A 23530-nucleotide genomic window follows, 5' to 3' on the forward strand; every position below is an offset into this window, starting at 1 on the left:
CGTATTATTCTTCTTTTTCTTCTTTTTTTTCGTCTAATGCATACCCCATCAGTGCAGCAATGCTTATTCAATACCGCCAGCAGATGGAGACACTGGGGGATAATTTTCTAAGGATTTATACTGATTTTTCCTGTCTGAATTTGTCGCACAGAAAGTTGCAGGCCAAATATGTGTGACATTTCTGCGACTTTAGCTTCTAGAGCATTTTTACAACATTATACATAGGTGCTGAATACATAAAAAGCGACTGTTCAGCGACAGACAAGTCGCATCGGCTGAAAGTAGGCCAGAATGTCAGTCCATGTTGGAGCAGGTTTAGATACAGTCTAAAGCATAGATCTCAAAGTCTGTGCACAGAATTTAGCAAGGGCCTCGCACCTTCTGATGCATCAGGTAGGTGCACAATAGCATAGCCTAACCCTCTGTACTTTGGTCTATATTGATGCGGGACATAGACAGCCAGCTGATGACCAATCCATTAGTGCAATGGATGGCTGGAAGCATTTGTCTTTGCCTTTGCAATACCACAGAAGCAATGCATGGTCAATGTACAGCAATGACACACCTGTGTGAACAGCCAGGAGACCCCCCCCCCCCCCATGTTATGTCACATAGTTACATAGTTAGTACGGTCGAAAAAAGACATATGTCCATCAAGTTCAACCAGGGAATTAAGGGGTAGGGGTGTGGCGCGATATTGGGGAAGGGTTGAGATTTTATATTTCTTCATAAGCATTAATCTTATTTTGTCAATTAGGAACATTCAGCACCCACCCGCTATCAAGGCAGCTGCCTATCATGTCATGCCCTACCTGCACAGGTGTGCTGGCTACTCAAATGATCCAATTAAGGAGGCCATTTAGTCAGCAGCAGCAGAAGTCCTGTGCCTGGACGCTCCAACAGCGGCCAGACACAAGCAGAAGCAGAAGCAGCAGCAGCACCACCTTTTGTTTTTTGGCTGCAGCAGCAGCAGCAGCAAGGCCCACAGGGCTGGCTAGCTGGCTAGCCAGCAAGCAGGTAGCAATGAAAGTAGGAATCTTTCTTTTTAACCCTGTAAGGGGGTGGTGCACTGTACCCGAAGATACTGCCATATCGGGTCAATGCATAGGGCGACGGAAGCAAGCTTCGAAATCGGCCCCCGTTCTCAAAAATCCATTTAATATATGGTCCCCAGATAGGGGACGTATCAGATATTAAACTGATAAGAACAGATACTACACTTGATCTTAGCCAAAAGGCCGAGAAGCGATAACCGTGAAAGGGGCGGGCCCAACAAGGTCCCCTTCATGGGCACTATCACTGCTTGCTGTCAGGGAGGCTGCCAGACAATTTTCCATGCACACTCTGGGCTGGGGGGCAGTCAACCACCAGTACACACAGCAGAACCTAAACCCATACCATTATTGCTAAGCAGCAAGACAGGGGCCCATTGCACTCCCACGGGGCCTTTTTAAATGCAATCCATAACCCGGATTTGCCAGGAACCCTTCTTACTCCTCCTACTTGCATGTGACACTGGGCTTAGGATCTGCATAGGAAACACACACACAAGCACACACCTACCTTTGTTGCCTGCAGATGCCTCCTTGGCTGTCCCCAAACGGTATCAAACCAACACCCACGGGAAGCTGTAAGCATAGAGGACATGCCTGCACCCCATTGGACTTACCTGTGTGGGTTAAACCCGGGTTATTTGACAACCTATGGCGGTGATGGTTCTGCTCAGGCAGAGCAGTGCTGATGCTCCTCATAAAGCTGTCGCTGCTGTGAAGGTTCTAGGTGACATCACAAATCCCTATGGTTACATACACAACAAAGCTGGGTTGTTGTTGTTTACACTCTGCAAGGCCTGTGGAAGTGAGTGACATCATAGCACTGTAGTTCTGAGGGTTCTAGATGGATGCAACAATCTCCTGTTGCTTCTATGAAGGCCATAATAGACGACATTACCAAACAGCTCCATAGTCACATACACAGCAAAGGAGAGATGTTGTTTACACCTAGTGATGTCAGTGGTATTGAGTGACATCACAGCACAGTGCTAAGGCTCCTGGGCCTGGACACAGCAGCGGCTGCAATATCTCAACGGAGAATACGTTTATATATATGTGTGTGTGTGTGCGCGTATATATATATATATATATATATATATATATATATATATATATATTTCTCCGCCGAAATCTCTTTTAAACCCATTTCCACCTTTTTTTCCCTTCTCTTCCTCTTACTTTTTTTTCACGTTTTTTTACGTTTTTCTCCTTTTCGCCTCTTTTCTGGGCGTATTATTCTTCTTTTTCTTCTTTTTTTTCGTCTAATGCATACCCCATCAGTGCAGCAATGCTTATTCAATACCGCCAGCAGATGGAGACACTGGGGGATAATTTTCTAAGGATTTATACTGATTTTTCCTGTCTGAATTTGTCGCACAGAAAGTTGCAGGCCAAATATGTGTGACATTTCTGCGACTTTAGCTTCTAGAGCATTTTTACAACATTATACATAGGTGCTGAATACATAAAAAGCGACTGTTCAGCGACAGACAAGTCGCATCGGCTGAAAGTAGGCCAGAATGTCAGTCCATGTTGGAGCAGGTTTAGATACAGTCTAAAGCATAGATCTCAAAGTCTGTGCACAGAATTTAGCAAGGGCCTCGCACCTTCTGATGCATCAGGTAGGTGCACAATAGCATAGCCTAACCCTCTGTACTTTGGTCTATATTGATGCGGGACATAGACAGCCAGCTGATGACCAATCCATTAGTGCAATGGATGGCTGGAAGCATTTGTCTTTGCCTTTGCAATACCACAGAAGCAATGCATGGTCAATGTACAGCAATGACACACCTGTGTGAACAGCCAGGAGACCCCCCCCCCCCATGTTATGTTACATAGTTACATAGTTAGTACGGTCGAAAAAAGACATATGTCCATCAAGTTCAACCAGGGAATTAAGGGGTAGGGGTGTGGCGCGATATTGGGGAAGGGATGAGATTTTATATTACTTCATAAGCATTAATCTTATTTTGTCAATTAGGAACATTCAGCACCCACCCGCTATCAAGGCAGTTGCCTATCATGTCATGCCCTACCTGAACAGGTGTGCTGGCTACTCAAATGATCCAATTAAGGAGGCCATTTAGTCAGCAGCAGCAGAAGTCCTGTGCCTGGACGCTCCAACAGCGGCCAGACACAAGCAGAAGCAGAAGCAGCAGCAGCAGCAGCACCACCTTTTGTTTTTTGGCTGCAGCAGCAGCAGCAGCAAGGCCCACAGGGCTGGCTAGCTGGCTAGCCAGCAAGCAGGTAGCAATGAAAGTAGGAATCTTTCTTTTTAACCCTGTAAGGGGGTGGTGCACTGTACCCGAAGATACTGCCATATCGGGTCAATGCATAGGGCGACGGAAGCAAGCTTCGAAATCGGCCCCCGTTCTCAAAAATCCATTTAATATATGGTCCCCAGATAGGGGACGTATCAGATATTAAACTGATAAGAACAGATACTACACTTGATCTTAGCCAAAAGGCCGAGAAGCGATAACCGTGAAAGGGGCGGGCCCAACAAGGTCCCCTTCATGGGCACTATCACTGCTTGCTGTCAGGGAGGCTGCCAGACAATTTTCCATGCACACTCTGGGCTGGGGGGCAGTCAACCACCAGTACACACAGCAGAACCTAAACCCATACCATTATTGCTAAGCAGCAAGACAGGGGCCCATTGCACTCCCACGGGGCTTTTTTAAATGCAATCCATAACCCGGATTTGCCAGGAACCCTTCTTACTCCTCCTACTTGCATGTGACACTGGGCTTAGGATCTGCATAGGAAACACACACACAAGCACACACCTACCTTTGTTGCCTGCAGATGCCTCCTTGGCTGTCCCCAAACGGTATCAAACCAACACCCACGGGAAGCTGTAAGCATAGAGGACATGCCTGCACCCCATTGGACTTACCTGTGTGGGTTAAACCCGGGTTATTTGACAACCTATGGCGGTGATGGTTCTGCTCAGGCAGAGCAGTGCTGATGCTCCTCATAAAGCTGTCGCTGCTGTGAAGGTTCTAGGTGACATCACAAATCCCTATGGTTACATACACAACAAAGCTGGGTTGTTGTTGTTTACACTCTGCAAGGCCTGTGGAAGTGAGTGACATCATAGCACTGTAGTTCTGAGGGTTCTAGATGGATGCAACAATCTCCTGTTGCTTCTATGAAGGCCATAATAGACGACATCACCAAACAGCTCCATAGTCACATACACAGCAAAGGAGAGATGTTGTTTACACCTAGTGATGTCAGTGGTATTGAGTGACATCACAGCACAGTGCTAAGGCTCCTGGGCCTGGACACAGCAGCGGCTGCAATATCTCAACGGAGAATACGTTTATATATATGTGTGTGTGTGCGCGTATATATATATATATATATATATATATATATATATATATATATATATTTCTCCGCCGAAATCACTTTTAAACCCATTTCCACCTTTTTTCCCCTTCTCTTCCTCTTACTTTTTTTTCACGTTTTTTTACGTTTTTCTCCTTTTCGCCTCTTTTCTGGGCGTATTATTCTTCTTTTTCTTCTTTTTTTTCGTCTAATGCATACCCCATCAGTGCAGCAATGCTTATTCAATACCGCCAGCAGATGGAGACACTGGGGGATAATTTTCTAAGGATTTATACTGATTTTTCCTGTCTGAATTTGTCGCACAGAAAGTTGCAGGCCAAATATGTGTGACATTTCTGCGACTTTAGCTTCTAGAGCATTTTTACAACATTATACATAGGTGCTGAATACATAAAAAGCGACTGTTCAGCGACAGACAAGTCGCATCGGCTGAAAGTAGGCCAGAATGTCAGTCCATGTTGGAGCAGGTTTAGATACAGTCTAAAGCATAGATCTCAAAGTCTGTGCACAGAATTTAGCAAGGGCCTCGCACCTTCTGATGCATCAGGTAGGTGCACAATAGCATAGCCTAACCCTCTGTACTTTGGTCTATATTGATGCGGGACATAGACAGCCAGCTGATGACCAATCCATTAGTGCAATCGATGGCTGGAAGCATTTGTCTTTGCCTTTGCAATACCACAGAAGCAATGCATGGTCAATGTACAGCAATGACACACCTGTGTGAACAGCCAGGAGACCCCCCCCCCCCCATGTTATGTTACATAGTTACATAGTTAGTACGGTCGAAAAAAGACATATGTCCATCAAGTTCAACCAGGGAATTAAGGGGTAGGGGTGTGGCGCGATATTGGGGAAGGGATGAGATTTTATATTTCTTCATAAGCATTAATCTTATTTTGTCAATTAGGAACATTCAGCACCCACCCGCTATCAAGGCAGCTGCCTATCATGTCATGCCCTACCTGCACAGGTGTGCTGGCTACTCAAATGATCCAATTAAGGAGGCCATTTAGTCAGCAGCAGCAGAAGTCCTGTGCCTGGACGCTCCAACAGCGGCCAGACACAAGCAGAAGCAGAAGCAGCAGCAGCACCACCTTTTGTTTTTTGGCTGCAGCAGCAGCAGCAGCAAGGCCCACAGGGCTGGCTAGCTGGCTAGCCAGCAAGCAGGTAGCAATGAAAGTAGGAATCTTTCTTTTTAACCCTGTAAGGGGGTGGTGCACTGTACCCGAAGATACTGCCATATCGGGTCAATGCATAGGGCGACGGAAGCAAGCTTCGAAATCGGCCCCCGTTCTCAAAAATCCATTTAATATATGGTCCCCAGATAGGGGACGTATCAGATATTAAACTGATAAGAACAGATACTACACTTGATCTTAGCCAAAAGGCCGAGAAGCGATAACCGTGAAAGGGGCGGGCCCAACAAGGTCCCCTTCATGGGCACTATCACTGCTTGCTGTCAGGGAGGCTGCCAGACAATTTTCCATGCACACTCTGGGCTGGGGGGCAGTCAACCACCAGTACACACAGCAGAACCTAAACCCATACCATTATTGCTAAGCAGCAAGACAGGGGCCCATTGCACTCCCACGGGGCCTTTTTAAATGCAATCCATAACCCGGATTTGCCAGGAACCCTTCTTACTCCTCCTACTTGCATGTGACACTGGGCTTAGGATCTGCATAGGAAACACACACACAAGCACACACCTACCTTTGTTGCCTGCAGATGCCTCCTTGGCTGTCCCCAAACGGTATCAAACCAACACCCACGGGAAGCTGTAAGCATAGAGGACATGCCTGCACCCCATTGGACTTACCTGTGTGGGTTAAACCCGGGTTATTTGACAACCTATGGCGGTGATGGTTCTGCTCAGGCAGAGCAGTGCTGATGCTCCTCATAAAGCTGTCGCTGCTGTGAAGGTTCTAGGTGACATCACAAATCCCTATGGTTACATACACAACAAAGCTGGGTTGTTGTTGTTTACACTCTGCAAGGCCTGTGGAAGTGAGTGACATCATAGCACTGTAGTTCTGAGGGTTCTAGATGGATGCAACAATCTCCTGTTGCTTCTATGAAGGCCATAATAGACGACATCACCAAACAGCTCCATAGTCACATACACAGCAAAGGAGAGATGTTGTTTACACCTAGTGATGTCAGTGGTATTGAGTGACATCACAGCACAGTGCTAAGGCTCCTGGGCCTGGACACAGCAGCGGCTGCAATATCTCAACGGAGAATACGTTTATATATATGTGTGTGTGTGCGCGTATATATATATATATATATATATATATATATATATATATATATTTCTCCGCCGAAATCACTTTTAAACCCATTTCCACCTTTTTTTTCCTTCTCTTCCTCTTACTTTTTTTTCACGTTTTTTTACGTTTTTCTCCTTTTCGCCTCTTTTCTGGGCGTATTATTCTTCTTTTTCTTCTTTTTTTTCGTCTAATGCATACCCCATCAGTGCAGCAATGCTTATTCAATACCGCCAGCAGATGGAGACACTGGGGGATAATTTTCTAAGGATTTATACTGATTTTTCCTGTCTGAATTTGTCGCACAGAAAGTTGCAGGCCAAATATGTGTGACATTTCTGCGACTTTAGCTTCTAGAGCATTTTTACAACATTATACATAGGTGCTGAATACATAAAAAGCGACTGTTCAGCGACAGACAAGTCGCATCGGCTGAAAGTAGGCCAGAATGTCAGTCCATGTTGGAGCAGGTTTAGATACAGTCTAAAGCATAGATCTCAAAGTCTGTGCACAGAATTTAGCAAGGGCCTCGCACCTTCTGATGCATCAGGTAGGTGCACAATAGCATAGCCTAACCCTCTGTACTTTGGTCTATATTGATGCGGGACATAGACAGCCAGCTGATGACCAATCCATTAGTGCAATGGATGGCTGGAAGCATTTGTCTTTGCCTTTGCAATACCACAGAAGCAATGCATGGTCAATGTACAGCAATGACACACCTGTGTGAACAGCCAGGAGACCCCCCCCCCCCCCCATGTTATGTTACATAGTTACATAGTTAGTACGGTCGAAAAAAGACATATGTCCATCAAGTTCAACCAGGGAATTAAGGGGTAGGGGTGTGGCGCGATATTGGGGAAGGGATGAGATTTTATATTTCTTCATAAGCATTAATCTTATTTTGTCAATTAGGAACATTCAGCACCCACCCGCTATCAAGGCAGCTGCCTATCATGTCATGCCCTACCTGCACAGGTGTGCTGGCTACTCAAATGATCCAATTAAGGAGGCCATTTAGTCAGCAGCAGCAGAAGTCCTGTGCCTGGACGCTCCAACAGCGGCCAGACACAAGCAGAAGCAGAAGCAGCAGCAGCACCACCTTTTGTTTTTTGGCTGCAGCAGCAGCAGCAGCAAGGCCCACAGGGCTGGCTAGCTGGCTAGCCAGCAAGCAGGTAGCAATGAAAGTAGGAATCTTTCTTTTTAACCCTGTAAGGGGGTGGTGCACTGTACCCGAAGATACTGCCATATCGGGTCAATGCATAGGGCGACGGAAGCAAGCTTCGAAATCGGCCCCCGTTCTCAAAAATCCATTTAATATATGGTCCCCAGATAGGGGACGTATCAGATATTAAACTGATAAGAACAGATACTACACTTGATCTTAGCCAAAAGGCCGAGAAGCGATAACCGTGAAAGGGGCGGGCCCAACAAGGTCCCCTTCATGGGCACTATCACTGCTTGCTGTCAGGGAGGCTGCCAGACAATTTTCCATGCACACTCTGGGCTGGGGGGCAGTCAACCACCAGTACACACAGCAGAACCTAAACCCATACCATTATTGCTAAGCAGCAAGACAGGGGCCCATTGCACTCCCACGGGGCCTTTTTAAATGCAATCCATAACCCGGATTTGCCAGGAACCCTTCTTACTCCTCCTACTTGCATGTGACACTGGGCTTAGGATCTGCATAGGAAACACACACACAAGCACACACCTACCTTTGTTGCCTGCAGATGCCTCCTTGGCTGTCCCCAAACGGTATCAAACCAACACCCACGGGAAGCTGTAAGCATAGAGGACATGCCTGCACCCCATTGGACTTACCTGTGTGGGTTAAACCCGGGTTATTTGACAACCTATGGCGGTGATGGTTCTGCTCAGGCAGAGCAGTGCTGATGCTCCTCATAAAGCTGTCGCTGCTGTGAAGGTTCTAGGTGACATCACAAATCCCTATGGTTACATACACAACAAAGCTGGGTTGTTGTTGTTTACACTCTGCAAGGCCTGTGGAAGTGAGTGACATCATAGCACTGTAGTTCTGAGGGTTCTAGATGGATGCAACAATCTCCTGTTGCTTCTATGAAGGCCATAATAGACGACATCACCAAACAGCTCCATAGTCACATACACAGCAAAGGAGAGATGTTGTTTACACCTAGTGATGTCAGTGGTATTGAGTGACATCACAGCACAGTGCTAAGGCTCCTGGGCCTGGACACAGCAGCGGCTGCAATATCTCAACGGAGAATACGTTTATATATATGTGTGTGTGTGCGCGTATATATATATATATATATATATATATATATATATATATATATATATATATATTTCTCCGCCGAAATCACTTTTAAACCCATTTCCACCTTTTTTTCCCTTCTCTTCCTCTTACTTTTTTTTCACGTTTTTTTACGTTTTTCTCCTTTTCGCCTCTTTTCTGGGCGTATTATTCTTCTTTTTCTTCTTTTTTTTCGTCTAATGCATACCCCATCAGTGCAGCAATGCTTATTCAATACCGCCAGCAGATGGAGACACTGGGGGATAATTTTCTAAGGATTTATACTGATTTTTCCTGTCTGAATTTGTCGCACAGAAAGTTGCAGGCCAAATATGTGTGACATTTCTGCGACTTTAGCTTCTAGAGCATTTTTACAACATTATACATAGGTGCTGAATACATAAAAAGCGACTGTTCAGCGACAGACAAGTCGCATCGGCTGAAAGTAGGCCAGAATGTCAGTCCATGTTGGAGCAGGTTTAGATACAGTCTAAAGCATAGATCTCAAAGTCTGTGCACAGAATTTAGCAAGGGCCTCGCACCTTCTGATGCATCAGGTAGGTGCACAATAGCATAGCCTAACCCTCTGTACTTTGGTCTATATTGATGCGGGACATAGACAGCCAGCTGATGACCAATCCATTAGTGCAATGGATGGCTGGAAGCATTTGTCTTTGCCTTTACAATACCACAGAAGCAATGCATGGTCAATGTACAGCAATGACACACCTGTGTGAACAGCCAGGAGACCCCCCCCCCCCCATGTTATGTTACATAGTTACATAGTTAGTACGGTCGAAAAAAGACATATGTCCATCAAGTTCAACCAGGGAATTAAGGGGTAGGGGTGTGGCGCGATATTGGGGAAGGGATGAGATTTTATATTTCTTCATAAGCATTAATCTTATTTTGTCAATTAGGAACATTCAGCACCCACCCGCTATCAAGGCAGCTGCCTATCATGTCATGCCCTACCTGCACAGGTGTGCTGGCTACTCAAATGATCCAATTAAGGAGGCCATTTAGTCAGCAGCAGCAGAAGTCCTGTGCCTGGACGCTCCAACAGCGGCCAGACACAAGCAGAAGCAGAAGCAGCAGCAGCACCACCTTTTGTTTTTTGGCTGCAGCAGCAGCAGCAGCAAGGCCCACAGGGCTGGCTAGCTGGCTAGCCAGCAAGCAGGTAGCAATGAAAGTAGGAATCTTTCTTTTTAACCCTGTAAGGGGGTGGTGCACTGTACCCGAAGATACTGCCATATCGGGTCAATGCATAGGGCGACGGAAGCAAGCTTCGAAATCGGCCCCCGTTCTCAAAAATCCATTTAATATATGGTCCCCAGATAGGGGACGTATCAGATATTAAACTGATAAGAACAGATACTACACTTGATCTTAGCCAAAAGGCCGAGAAGCGATAACCGTGAAAGGGGCGGGCCCAACAAGGTCCCCTTCATGGGCACTATCACTGCTTGCTGTCAGGGAGGCTGCCAGACAATTTTCCATGCACACTCTGGGCTGGGGGGCAGTCAACCACCAGTACACACAGCAGAACCTAAACCCATACCATTATTGCTAAGCAGCAAGACAGGGGCCCATTGCACTCCCACGGGGCCTTTTTAAATGCAATCCATAACCCGGATTTGCCAGGAACCCTTCTTACTCCTCCTACTTGCATGTGACACTGGGCTTAGGATCTGCATAGGAAACACACACACAAGCACACACCTACCTTTGTTGCCTGCAGATGCCTCCTTGGCTGTCCCCAAACGGTATCAAACCAACACCCACGGGAAGCTGTAAGCATAGAGGACATGCCTGCACCCCATTGGACTTACCTGTGTGGGTTAAACCCGGGTTATTTGACAACCTATGGCGGTGATGGTTCTGCTCAGGCAGAGCAGTGCTGATGCTCCTCATAAAGCTGTCGCTGCTGTGAAGGTTCTAGGTGACATCACAAATCCCTATGGTTACATACACAACAAAGCTGGGTTGTTGTTGTTTACACTCTGCAAGGCCTGTGGAAGTGAGTGACATCATAGCACTGTAGTTCTGAGGGTTCTAGATGGATGCAACAATCTCCTGTTGCTTCTATGAAGGCCATAATAGACGACATCACCAAACAGCTCCATAGTCACATACACAGCAAAGGAGAGATGTTGTTTACACCTAGTGATGTCAGTGGTATTGAGTGACATCACAGCACAGTGCTAAGGCTCCTGGGCCTGGACACAGCAGCGGCTGCAATATCTCAACGGAGAATACGTTTATATATATGTGTGTGTGTGCGCGTATATATATATATATATATATATATATATATATATATATATATATATTTCTCCGCCGAAATCACTTTTAAACCCATTTCCACCTTTTTTTCCCTTCTCTTCCTCTTACTTTTTTTTCACGTTTTTTTTACGTTTTTCTCCTTTTCGCCTCTTTTCTGGGCGTATTATTCTTCTTTTTCTTCTTTTTTTTCGTCTAATGCATACCCCATCAGTGCAGCAATGCTTATTCAATACCGCCAGCAGATGGAGACACTGGGGGATAATTTTCTAAGGATTTATACTGATTTTTCCTGTCTGAATTTGTCGCACAGAAAGTTGCAGGCCAAATATGTGTGACATTTCTGCGACTTTAGCTTCTAGAGCATTTTTACAACATTATACATAGGTGCTGAATACATAAAAAGCGACTGTTCAGCGACAGACAAGTCGCATCGGCTGAAAGTAGGCCAGAATGTCAGTCCATGTTGGAGCAGGTTTAGATACAGTCTAAAGCATAGATCTCAAAGTCTGTGCACAGAATTTAGCAAGGGCCTCGCACCTTCTGATGCATCAGGTAGGTGCACAATAGCATAGCCTAACCCTCTGTACTTTGGTCTATATTGATGCGGGACATAGACAGCCAGCTGATGACCAATCCATTAGTGCAATGGATGGCTGGAAGCATTTGTCTTTGCCTTTGCAATACCACAGAAGCAATGCATGGTCAATGTACAGCAATGACACACCTGTGTGAACAGCCAGGAGACCCCCCCCCCCCATGTTATGTTACATAGTTACATAGTTAGTACGGTCGAAAAAAGACATATGTCCATCAAGTTCAACCAGGGAATTAAGGGGTAGGGGTGTGGCGCGATATTGGGGAAGGGATGAGATTTTATATTTCTTCATAAGCATTAATCTTATTTTGTCAATTAGGAACATTCAGCACCCACCCGCTATCAAGGCAGCTGCCTATCATGTCATGCCCTACCTGCACAGGTGTGCTGGCTACTCAAATGATCCAATTAAGGAGGCCATTTAGTCAGCAGCAGCAGAAGTCCTGTGCCTGGACGCTCCAACAGCGGCCAGACACAAGCAGAAGCAGAAGCAGCAGCAGCACCACCTTTTGTTTTTTGGCTGCAGCAGCAGCAGCAGCAAGGCCCACAGGGCTGGCTAGCTGGCTAGCCAGCAAGCAGGTAGCAATGAAAGTAGGAATCTTTCTTTTTAACCCTGTAAGGGGGTGGTGCACTGTACCCGAAGATACTGCCATATCGGGTCAATGCATAGGGCGACGGAAGCAAGCTTCGAAATCGGCCCCCGTTCTCAAAAATCCATTTAATATATGGTCCCCAGATAGGGGACGTATCAGATATTAAACTGATAAGAACAGATACTACACTTGATCTTAGCCAAAAGGCCGAGAAGCGATAACCGTGAAAGGGGCGGGCCCAACAAGGTCCCCTTCATGGGCACTATCACTGCTTGCTGTCAGGGAGGCTGCCAGACAATTTTCCATGCACACTCTGGGCTGGGGGGCAGTCAACCACCAGTACACACAGCAGAACCTAAACCCATACCATTATTGCTAAGCAGCAAGACAGGGGCCCATTGCACTCCCACGGGGCCTTTTTAAATGCAATCCATAACCCGGATTTGCCAGGAACCCTTCTTACTCCTCCTACTTGCATGTGACACTGGGCTTAGGATCTGCATAGGAAACACACACACAAGCACACACCTACCTTTGTTGCCTGCAGATGCCTCCTTGGCTGTCCCCAAACGGTATCAAACCAACACCCACGGGAAGCTGTAAGCATAGAGGACATGCCTGCACCCCATTGGACTTACCTGTGTGGGTTAAACCCGGGTTATTTGACAACCTATGGCGGTGATGGTTCTGCTCAGGCAGAGCAGTGCTGATGCTCCTCATAAAGCTGTCGCTGCTGTGAAGGTTCTAGGTGACATCACAAATCCCTATGGTTACATACACAACAAAGCTGGGTTGTTGTTGTTTACACTCTGCAAGGCCTGTGGAAGTGAGTGACATCATAGCACTGTAGTTCTGAGGGTTCTAGATGGATGCAACAATCTCCTGTTGCTTCTATGAAGGCCATAATAGACGACATCACCAAACAGCTCCATAGTCACATACACAGCAAAGGAGAGATGTTGTTTACACCTAGTGATGTCAGTGGTATTGAGTGACATCACAGCACAGTGCTAAGGCTCCTGGGCCTGGACACAGCAGCGGCTGCAATATCTCAACGGAGAATACGTTTATATATATGTGTGTGTGTGCGCATATATATATATATATATATATATATATATATATATATATATATTTCTCCGCCGAAATCACTTTTAAACCCATTTCCACCTTTTTTTCCCTTCTCTTCCTCTTACTTTTTTTTCACGTTTTTTTACGTTTTTCTCCTTTTCGCCTCTTTTCTGGGCGTATTATTCTTCTTTTTCTTCTTTTTTTTCGTCTAATGCATACCCCATCAGTGCAGCAATGCTTATTCAATACCGCCAGCAGATGGAGACACTGGGGGATAATTTTCTAAGGATTTATACTGATTTTTCCTGTCTGAATTTGTCGCACAGAAAGTTGCAGGCCAAATATGTGTGACATTTCTGCGACTTTAGCTTCTAGAGCATTTTTACAACATTATACATAGGTGCTGAATACATAAAAAGCGACTGTTCAGCGACAGACAAGTCGCATCGGCTGAAAGTAGGCCAGAATGTCAGTCCATGTTGGAGCAGGTTTAGATACAGTCTAAAGCATAGATCTCAAAGTCTGTGCACAGAATTTAGCAAGGGCCTCGCACCTTCTGATGCATCAGGTAGGTGCACAATAGCATAGCCTAACCCTCTGTACTTTGGTCTATATTGATGCGGGACATAGACAGCCAGCTGATGACCAATCCATTAGTGCAATGGATGGCTGGAAGCATTTGTCTTTGCCTTTGCAATACCACAGAAGCAATGCATGGTCAATGTACAGCAATGACACACCTGTGTGAACAGCCAGGAGACCCCCCCCCCCCCCCATGTTATGTTACATAGTTACATAGTTAGTACGGTCGAAAAAAGACATATGTCCATCAAGTTCAACCAGGGAATTAAGGGGTAGGGGTGTGGCGCGATATTGGGGAAGGGATGAGATTTTATATTTCTTCATAAGCATTAATCTTATTTTGTCAATTAGGAACATTCAGCACCCACCCGCTATCAAGGCAGCTGCCTATCATGTCATGCCCTACCTGCACAGGTGTGCTGGCTACTCAAATGATCCAATTAAGGAGGCCATTTAGTCAGCAGCAGCAGAAGTCCTGTGCCTGGACGCTCCAACAGCGGCCAGACACAAGCAGAAGCAGAAGCAGCAGCAGCACCACCTTTTGTTTTTTGGCTGCAGCAGCAGCAGCAGCAAGGCCCACAGGGCTGGCTAGCTGGCTAGCCAGCAAGCAGGTAGCAATGAAAGTAGGAATCTTTCTTTTTAACCCTGTAAGGGGGTGGTGCACTGTACCCGAAGATACTGCCATATCGGGTCAATGCATAGGGCGACGGAAGCAAGCTTCGAAATCGGCCCCCGTTCTCAAAAATCCATTTAATATATGGTCCCCAGATAGGGGACGTATCAGATATTAAACTGATAAGAACAGATACTACACTTGATCTTAGCCAAAAGGCCGAGAAGCGATAACCGTGAAAGGGGCGGGCCCAACAAGGTCCCCTTCATGGGCACTATCACTGCTTGCTGTCAGGGAGGCTGCCAGACAATTTTCCATGCACACTCTGGGCTGGGGGGCAGTCAACCACCAGTACACACAGCAGAACCTAAACCCATACCATTATTGCTAAGCAGCAAGACAGGGGCCCATTGCACTCCCACGGGGCCTTTTTAAATGCAATCCATAACCCGGATTTGCCAGGAACCCTTCTTACTCCTCCTACTTGCATGTGACACTGGGCTTAGGATCTGCATAGGAAACACACACACAAGCACACACCTACCTTTGTTGCCTGCAGATGCCTCCTTGGCTGTCCCCAAACGGTATCAAACCAACACCCACGGGAAGCTGTAAGCATAGAGGACATGCCTGCACCCCATTGGACTTACCTGTGTGGGTTAAACCCGGGTTATTTGACAACCTATGGCGGTGATGGTTCTGCTCAGGCAGAGCAGTGCTGATGCTCCTCATAAAGCTGTCGCTGCTGTGAAGGTTCTAGGTGACATCACAAATCCCTATGGTTACATACACAACAAAGCTGGGTTGTTGTTGTTTACACTCTGCAAGGCCTGTGGAAGTGAGTGACATCATAGCACTGTAGTTCTGAGGGTTCTAGATGGATGCAACAATCTCCTGTTGCTTCTATGAAGGCCATAATAGACGACATCACCAAACAGCTCCATAGTCACATACACAGCAAAGGAGAGATGTTGTTTACACCTAGTGATGTCAGTGGTATTGAGTGACATCACAGCACAGTGCTAAGGCTCCTGGGCCTGGACACAGCAGCGGCTGCAATATCTCAACGGAGAATACGTTTATATATATGTGTGTGTGTGCGCGTATATATATATATATATATATATATATATATATATATATATATATATTTCTCCGCCGAAATCACTTTTAAACCCATTTCCACCTTTTTTTCCCTTCTCTTCCTCTTACTTTTTTTTCACGTTTTTTTACGTTTTTCTCCTTTTCGCCTCTTTTCTGGGCGTATTATTCTTCTTTTTCTTCTTTTTTTTCGTCTAATGCATACCCCATCAGTGCAGCAATGCTTATTCAATACCGCCAGCAGATGGAGACACTGGGGGATAATTTTCTAAGGATTTATACTGATTTTTCCTGTCTGAATTTGTCGCACAGAAAGTTGCAGGCCAAATATGTGTGACATTTCTGCGACTTTAGCTTCTAGAGCATTTTTACAACATTATACATAGGTGCTGAATACATAAAAAGCGACTGTTCAGCGACAGACAAGTCGCATCGGCTGAAAGTAGGCCAGAATGTCAGTCCATGTTGGAGCAGGTTTAGATACAGTCTAAAGCATAGATCTCAAAGTCTGTGCACAGAATTTAGCAAGGGCCTCGCACCTTCTGATGCATCAGGTAGGTGCACAATAGCATAGCCTAACCCTCTGTACTTTGGTCTATATTGATGCGGGACATAGACAGCCAGCTGATGACCAATCCATTAGTGCAATGGATGGCTGGAAGCATTTGTCTTTGCCTTTGCAATACCACAGAAGCAATGCATGGTCAATGTACAGCAATGACACACCTGTGTGAACAGCCAGGAGACCCCCCCCCCCCCATGTTATGTTACATAGTTACATAGTTAGTACGGTCGAAAAAAGACATATGTCCATCAAGTTCAACCAGGGAATTAAGGGGTAGGGGTGTGGCGCGATATTGGGGAAGGGATGAGATTTTATATTTCTTCATAAGCATTAATCTTATTTTGTCAATTAGGAACATTCAGCACCCACCCGCTATCAAGGCAGCTGCCTATCATGTCATGCCCTACCTGCACAGGTGTGCTGGCTACTCAAATGATCCAATTAAGGAGGCCATTTAGTCAGCAGCAGCAGAAGTCCTGTGCCTGGACGCTCCAACAGCGGCCAGACACAAGCAGAAGCAGAAGCAGCAGCAGCACCACCTTTTGTTTTTTGGCTGCAGCAGCAGCAGCAGCAAGGCCCACAGGGCTGGCTAGCTGGCTAGCCAGCAAGCAGGTAGCAATGAAAGTAGGAATCTTTCTTTTTAACCCTGTAAGGGGGTGGTGCACTGTACCCGAAGATACTGCCATATCGGGTCAATGCATAGGGCGACGGAAGCAAGCTTCGAAATCGGCCCCCGTTCTCAAAAATCCATTTAATATATGGTCCCCAGATAGGGGACGTATCAGATATTAAACTGATAAGAACAGATACTACACTTGATCTTAGCCAAAAGGCCGAGAAGCGATAACCGTGAAAGGGGCGGGCCCAACAAGGTCCCCTTCATGGGCACTATCACTGCTTGCTGTCAGGGAGGCTGCCAGACAATTTTCCATGCACACTCTGGGCTGGGGGGCAGTCAACCACCAGTACACACAGCAGAACCTAAACCCATACCATTATTGCTAAGCAGCAAGACAGGGGCCCATTGCACTCCCACGGGGCCTTTTTAAATGCAATCCATAACCCGGATTTGCCAGGAACCCTTCTTACTCCTCCTACTTGCATGTGACACTGGGCTTAGGATCTGCATAGGAAACACACACACAAGCACACACCTACCTTTGTTGCCTGCAGATGCCTCCTTGGCTGTCCCCAAACGGTATCAAACCAACACCCACGGGAAGCTGTAAGCATAGAGGACATGCCTGCACCCCATTGGACTTACCTGTGTGGGTTAAACCCGGGTTATTTGACAACCTATGGCGGTGATGGTTCTGCTCAGGCAGAGCAGTGCTGATGCTCCTCATAAAGCTGTCGCTGCTGTGAAGGTTCTAGGTGACATCACAAATCCCTATGGTTACATACACAACAAAGCTGGGTTGTTGTTGTTTACTCTGCAAGGCCTGTGGAAGTGAGTGACATCATAGCACTGTAGTTCTGAGGGTTCTAGATGGATGCAACAATCTCCTGTTGCTTCTATGAAGGCCATAATAGACGACATCACCAAACAGCTCCATAGTCACATACACAGCAAAGGAGAGATGTTGTTTACACCTAGTGATGTCAGTGGTATTGAGTGACATCACAGCACAGTGCTAAGGCTCCTGGGCCTGGACACAGCAGCGGCTGCAATATCTCAACGGAGAATACGTTTATATATATGTGTGTGTGTGCGCATATATATATATATATATATATATATATATATATATATTTCTCCGCCGAAATCACTTTTAAACCCATTTCCACCTTTTTTTCCCTTCTCTTCCTCTTACTTTTTTTTCACGTTTTTTTACGTTTTTCTCCTTTTCGCCTCTTTTCTGGGCGTATTATTCTTCTTTTTCTTCTTTTTTTTCGTCTAATGCATACCCCATCAGTGCAGCAATGCTTATTCAATACCGCCAGCAGATGGAGACACTGGGGGATAATTTTCTAAGGATTTATACTGATTTTTCCTGTCTGAATTTGTCGCACAGAAAGTTGCAGGCCAAATATGTGTGACATTTCTGCGACTTTAGCTTCTAGAGCATTTTTACAACATTATACATAGGTGCTGAATACATAAAAAGCGACTGTTCAGCGACAGACAAGTCGCATCGGCTGAAAGTAGGCCAGAATGTCAGTCCATGTTGGAGCAGGTTTAGATACAGTCTAAAGCATAGATCTCAAAGTCTGTGCACAGAATTTAGCAAGGGCCTCGCACCTTCTGATGCATCAGGTAGGTGCACAATAGCATAGCCTAACCCTCTGTACTTTGGTCTATATTGATGCGGGACATAGACAGCCAGCTGATGACCAATCCATTAGTGCAATGGATGGCTGGAAGCATTTGTCTTTGCCTTTGCAATACCACAGAAGCAATGCATGGTCAATCTACAGCAATGACACACCTGTGTGAACAGCCAGGAGACCCCCCCCCCCATGTTATGTTACATAGTTACATAGTTAGTACGGTCGAAAAAAGACATATGTCCATCAAGTTCAACCAGGGAATTAAGGGGTAGGGGTGTGGCGCGATATTGGGGAAGGGATGAGATTTTATATTTCTTCATAAGCATTAATCTTATTTTGTCAATTAGGAACATTCAGCACCCACCCGCTATCAAGGCAGCTGCCTATCATGTCATGCCCTACCTGCACAGGTGTGCTGGCTACTCAAATGATCCAATTAAGGAGGCCATTTAGTCAGCAGCAGCAGAAGTCCTGTGCCTGGACGCTCCAACAGCGGCCAGACACAAGCAGAAGCAGAAGCAGCAGCAGCACCACCTTTTGTTTTTTGGCTGCAGCAGCAGCAGCAGCAAGGCCCACAGGGCTGGCTAGCTGGCTAGCCAGCAAGCAGGTAGCAATGAAAGTAGGAATCTTTCTTTTTAACCCTGTAAGGGGGTGGTGCACTGTACCCGAAGATACTGCCATATCGGGTCAATGCATAGGGCGACGGAAGCAAGCTTCGAAATCGGCCCCCGTTCTCAAAAATCCATTTAATATATGGTCCCCAGATAGGGGACGTATCAGATATTAAACTGATAAGAACAGATACTACACTTGATCTTAGCCAAAAGGCCGAGAAGCGATAACCGTGAAAGGGGCGGGCCCAACAAGGTCCCCTTCATGGGCACTATCACTGCTTGCTGTCAGGGAGGCTGCCAGACAATTTTCCATGCACACTCTGGGCTGGGGGGCAGTCAACCACCAGTACACACAGCAGAACCTAAACCCATACCATTATTGCTAAGCAGCAAGACAGGGGCCCATTGCACTCCCACGGGGCCTTTTTAAATGCAATCCATAACCCGGATTTGCCAGGAACCCTTCTTACTCCTCCTACTTGCATGTGACACTGGGCTTAGGATCTGCATAGGAAACACACACACAAGCACACACCTACCTTTGTTGCCTGCAGATGCCTCCTTGGCTGTCCCCAAACGGTATCAAACCAACACCCACGGGAAGCTGTAAGCATAGAGGACATGCCTGCACCCCATTGGACTTACCTGTGTGGGTTAAACCCGGGTTATTTGACAACCTATGGCGGTGATGGTTCTGCTCAGGCAGAGCAGTGCTGATGCTCCTCATAAAGCTGTCGCTGCTGTGAAGGTTCTAGGTGACATCACAAATCCCTATGGTTACATACACAACAAAGCTGGGTTGTTGTTGTTTACACTCTGCAAGGCCTGTGGAAGTGAGTGACATCATAGCACTGTAGTTCTGAGGGTTCTAGATGGATGCAACAATCTCCTGTTGCTTCTATGAAGGCCATAATAGACGACATCACCAAACAGCTCCATAGTCACATACACAGCAAAGGAGAGATGTTGTTTACACCTAGTGATGTCAGTGGTATTGAGTGACATCACAGCACAGTGCTAAGGCTCCTGGGCCTGGACACAGCAGCGGCTGCAATATCTCAACGGAGAATACGTTTATATATATGTGTGTGTGTGCGCGTATATATATATATATATATATATATATATATATATTTCTCCGCCGAAATCACTTTTAAACCCATTTCCACCTTTTTTTCCCTTCTCTTCCTCTTACTTTTTTTTCACGTTTTTTTACGTTTTTCTCCTTTTCGCCTCTTTTCTGGGCGTATTATTCTTCTTTTTCTTCTTTTTTTTCGTCTAATGCATACCCCATCAGTGCAGCAATGCTTATTCAATACCGCCAGCAGATGGAGACACTGGGGGATAATTTTCTAAGGATTTATACTGATTTTTCCTGTCTGAATTTGTCGCACAGAAAGTTGCAGGCCAAATATGTGTGACATTTCTGCGACTTTAGCTTCTAGAGCATTTTTACAACATTATACATAGGTGCTGAATACATAAAAAGCGACTGTTCAGCGACAGACAAGTCGCATCGGCTGAAAGTAGGCCAGAATGTCAGTCCATGTTGGAGCAGGTTTAGATACAGTCTAAAGCATAGATCTCAAAGTCTGTGCACAGAATTTAGCAAGGGCCTCGCACCTTCTGATGCATCAGGTAGGTGCACAATAGCATAGCCTAACCCTCTGTACTTTGGTCTATATTGATGCGGGACATAGACAGCCAGCTGATGACCAATCCATTAGTGCAATGGATGGCTGGAAGCATTTGTCTTTGCCTTTGCAATACCACAGAAGCAATGCATGGTCAATGTACAGCAATGACACACCTGTGTGAACAGCCAGGAGACCCCCCCCCCCCATGTTATGTTACATAGTTACATAGTTAGTACGGTCGAAAAAAGACATATGTCCATCAAGTTCAACCAGGGAATTAAGGGGTAGGGGTGTGGCGCGATATTGGGGAAGGGATGAGATTTTATATTTCTTCATAAGCATTAATCTTATTTTGTCAATTAGGAACATTCAGCACCCACCCGCTATCAAGGCAGCTGCCTATCATGTCATGCCCTACCTGCACAGGTGTGCTGGCTACTCAAATGATCCAATTAAGGAGGCCATTTAGTCAGCAGCAGCAGAAGTCCTGTGCCTGGACGCTCCAACAGCGGCCAGACACAAGCAGAAGCAGAAGCAGCAGCAGCACCACCTTTTGTTTTTTGGCTGCAGCAGCAGCAGCAGCAAGGCCCACAGGGCTGGCTAGCTGGCTAGCCAGCAAGCAGGTAGCAATGAAAGTAGGAATCTTTCTTTTTAACCCTGTAAGGGGGTGGTGCACTGTACCCGAAGATACTGCCATATCGGGTCAATGCATAGGGCGACGGAAGCAAGCTTCGAAATCGGCCCCCGTTCTCAAAAATCCATTTAATATATGGTCCCCAGATAGGGGACGTATCAGATATTAAACTGATAAGAACAGATACTACACTTGATCTTAGCCAAAAGGCCGAGAAGCGATAACCGTGAAAGGGGCGGGCCCAACAAGGTCCCCTTCATGGGCACTATCACTGCTTGCTGTCAGGGAGGCTGCCAGACAATTTTCCATGCACACTCTGGGCTGGGGGGCAGTCAACCACCAGTACACACAGCAGAACCTAAACCCATACCATTATTGCTAAGCAGCAAGACAGGGGCCCATTGCACTCCCACGGGGCCTTTTTAAATGCAATCCATAACCCGGATTTGCCAGGAACCCTTCTTACTCCTCCTACTTGCATGTGACACTGGGCTTAGGATCTGCATAGGAAACACACACACAAGCACACACCTACCTTTGTTGCCTGCAGATGCCTCCTTGGCTGTCCCCAAACGGTATCAAACCAACACCCACGGGAAGCTGTAAGCATAGAGGACATGCCTGCACCCCATTGGACTTACCTGTGTGGGTTAAACCCGGGTTATTTGACAACCTATGGCGGTGATGGTTCTGCTCAGGCAGAGCAGTGCTGATGCTCCTCATAAAGCTGTCGCTGCTGTGAAGGTTCTAGGTGACATCACAAATCCCTATGGTTACATACACAACAAAGCTGGGTTGTTGTTGTTTACACTCTGCAAGGCCTGTGGAAGTGAGTGACATCATAGCACTGTAGTTCTGAGGGTTCTAGATGGATGCAACAATCTCCTGTTGCTTCTATGAAGGCCATAATAGACGACATCACCAAACAGCTCCATAGTCACATACACAGCAAAGGAGAGATGTTGTTTACACCTAGTGATGTCAGTGGTATTGAGTGACATCACAGCACAGTGCTAAGGCTCCTGGGCCTGGACACAGCAGCGGCTGCAATATCTCAACGGAGAATATGTTTATATATATGTGTGTGTGTGCGCGTATATATATATATATATATATATATATATATATATATTTCTCCGCCGAAATCACTTTTAAACCCATTTCCACCTTTTTTTCCCTTCTCTTCCTCTTACTTTTTTTTCACGTTTTTTTACGTTTTTCTCCTTTTCGCCTCTTTTCTGGGCGTATTATTCTTCTTTTTCTTCTTTTTTTTCGTCTAATGCATACCCCATCAGTGCAGCAATGCTTATTCAATACCGCCAGCAGATGGAGACACTGGGGGATAATTTTCTAAGGATTTATACTGATTTTTCCTGTCTGAATTTGTCGCACAGAAAGTTGCAGGCCAAATATGTGTGACATTTCTGCGACTTTAGCTTCTAGAGCATTTTTACAACATTATACATAGGTGCTGAATACATAAAAAGCGACTGTTCAGCGACAGACAAGTCGCATCGGCTAAAAGTAGGCCAGAATGTCAGTCCATGTTGGAGCAGGTTTAGATACAGTCTAAAGCATAGATCTCAAAGTCTGTGCACAGAATTTAGCAAGGGCCTCGCACCTTCTGATGCATCAGGTAGGTGCACAATAGCATAGCCTAACCCTCTGTACTTTGGTCTATATTGATGCGGGACATAGACAGCCAGCTGATGACCAATCCATTAGTGCAATGGATGGCTGGAAGCATTTGTCTTTGCCTTTGCAATACCACAGAAGCAATGCATGGTCAATGTACAGCAATGACACACCTGTGTGAACAGCCAGGAGACCCCCCCCCCCCATGTTATGTTACATAGTTACATAGTTAGTACGGTCGAAAAAAGACATATGTCCATCAAGTTCAACCAGGGAATTAAGGGGTAGGGGTGTGGCGCGATATTGGGGAAGGGATGAGATTTTATATTTCTTCATAAGCATTAATCTTATTTTGTCAATTAGGAAC

The 23530-nt window shown here is 46.0% G+C and overlaps 10 non-coding genes across 10 annotated transcripts; all 10 read right to left on the reverse strand.

Moving 5' to 3' along the window:
* Positions 1–1059: 1059 nt before the first annotated feature.
* LOC130327874 (U2 spliceosomal RNA) lies at positions 1060–1250 on the reverse strand. The gene has a single exon (XR_008872173.1). It is a non-coding gene; the product is annotated as a U2 spliceosomal RNA (small nuclear RNA).
* A 2094-nt stretch (positions 1251–3344) lies between these two features.
* LOC130327876 (U2 spliceosomal RNA) lies at positions 3345–3535 on the reverse strand. Its single transcript, XR_008872174.1, has one exon. It is a non-coding gene; the product is annotated as a U2 spliceosomal RNA (small nuclear RNA).
* A 2089-nt stretch (positions 3536–5624) lies between these two features.
* LOC130327877 (U2 spliceosomal RNA) lies at positions 5625–5815 on the reverse strand. The gene has a single exon (XR_008872175.1). It is a non-coding gene; the product is annotated as a U2 spliceosomal RNA (small nuclear RNA).
* A 2087-nt stretch (positions 5816–7902) lies between these two features.
* Positions 7903–8093, reverse strand: LOC130327878 (U2 spliceosomal RNA). The gene has a single exon (XR_008872176.1). It is a non-coding gene; the product is annotated as a U2 spliceosomal RNA (small nuclear RNA).
* A 2095-nt stretch (positions 8094–10188) lies between these two features.
* On the reverse strand, positions 10189–10379 carry LOC130327879 (U2 spliceosomal RNA). Its single transcript, XR_008872177.1, has one exon. It is a non-coding gene; the product is annotated as a U2 spliceosomal RNA (small nuclear RNA).
* Positions 10380–12468: 2089 nt separating this feature from the next.
* LOC130327881 (U2 spliceosomal RNA) lies at positions 12469–12659 on the reverse strand. The gene has a single exon (XR_008872179.1). It is a non-coding gene; the product is annotated as a U2 spliceosomal RNA (small nuclear RNA).
* A 2087-nt stretch (positions 12660–14746) lies between these two features.
* LOC130327882 (U2 spliceosomal RNA) lies at positions 14747–14937 on the reverse strand. Its single transcript, XR_008872180.1, has one exon. It is a non-coding gene; the product is annotated as a U2 spliceosomal RNA (small nuclear RNA).
* A 2089-nt stretch (positions 14938–17026) lies between these two features.
* LOC130327883 (U2 spliceosomal RNA) lies at positions 17027–17217 on the reverse strand. Its single transcript, XR_008872181.1, has one exon. It is a non-coding gene; the product is annotated as a U2 spliceosomal RNA (small nuclear RNA).
* A 2075-nt stretch (positions 17218–19292) lies between these two features.
* LOC130327884 (U2 spliceosomal RNA) lies at positions 19293–19483 on the reverse strand. Its single transcript, XR_008872182.1, has one exon. It is a non-coding gene; the product is annotated as a U2 spliceosomal RNA (small nuclear RNA).
* Positions 19484–21559: 2076 nt separating this feature from the next.
* Positions 21560–21750, reverse strand: LOC130327885 (U2 spliceosomal RNA). The gene has a single exon (XR_008872183.1). It is a non-coding gene; the product is annotated as a U2 spliceosomal RNA (small nuclear RNA).
* Between the last annotated feature and the right edge of the window lie 1780 nt (positions 21751–23530).

This window comes from Hyla sarda, unplaced genomic scaffold, assembly GCF_029499605.1.
Source record: "Hyla sarda isolate aHylSar1 unplaced genomic scaffold, aHylSar1.hap1 scaffold_303, whole genome shotgun sequence".
Classification (NCBI taxonomy): domain Eukaryota; kingdom Metazoa; phylum Chordata; class Amphibia; order Anura; family Hylidae; genus Hyla; species Hyla sarda.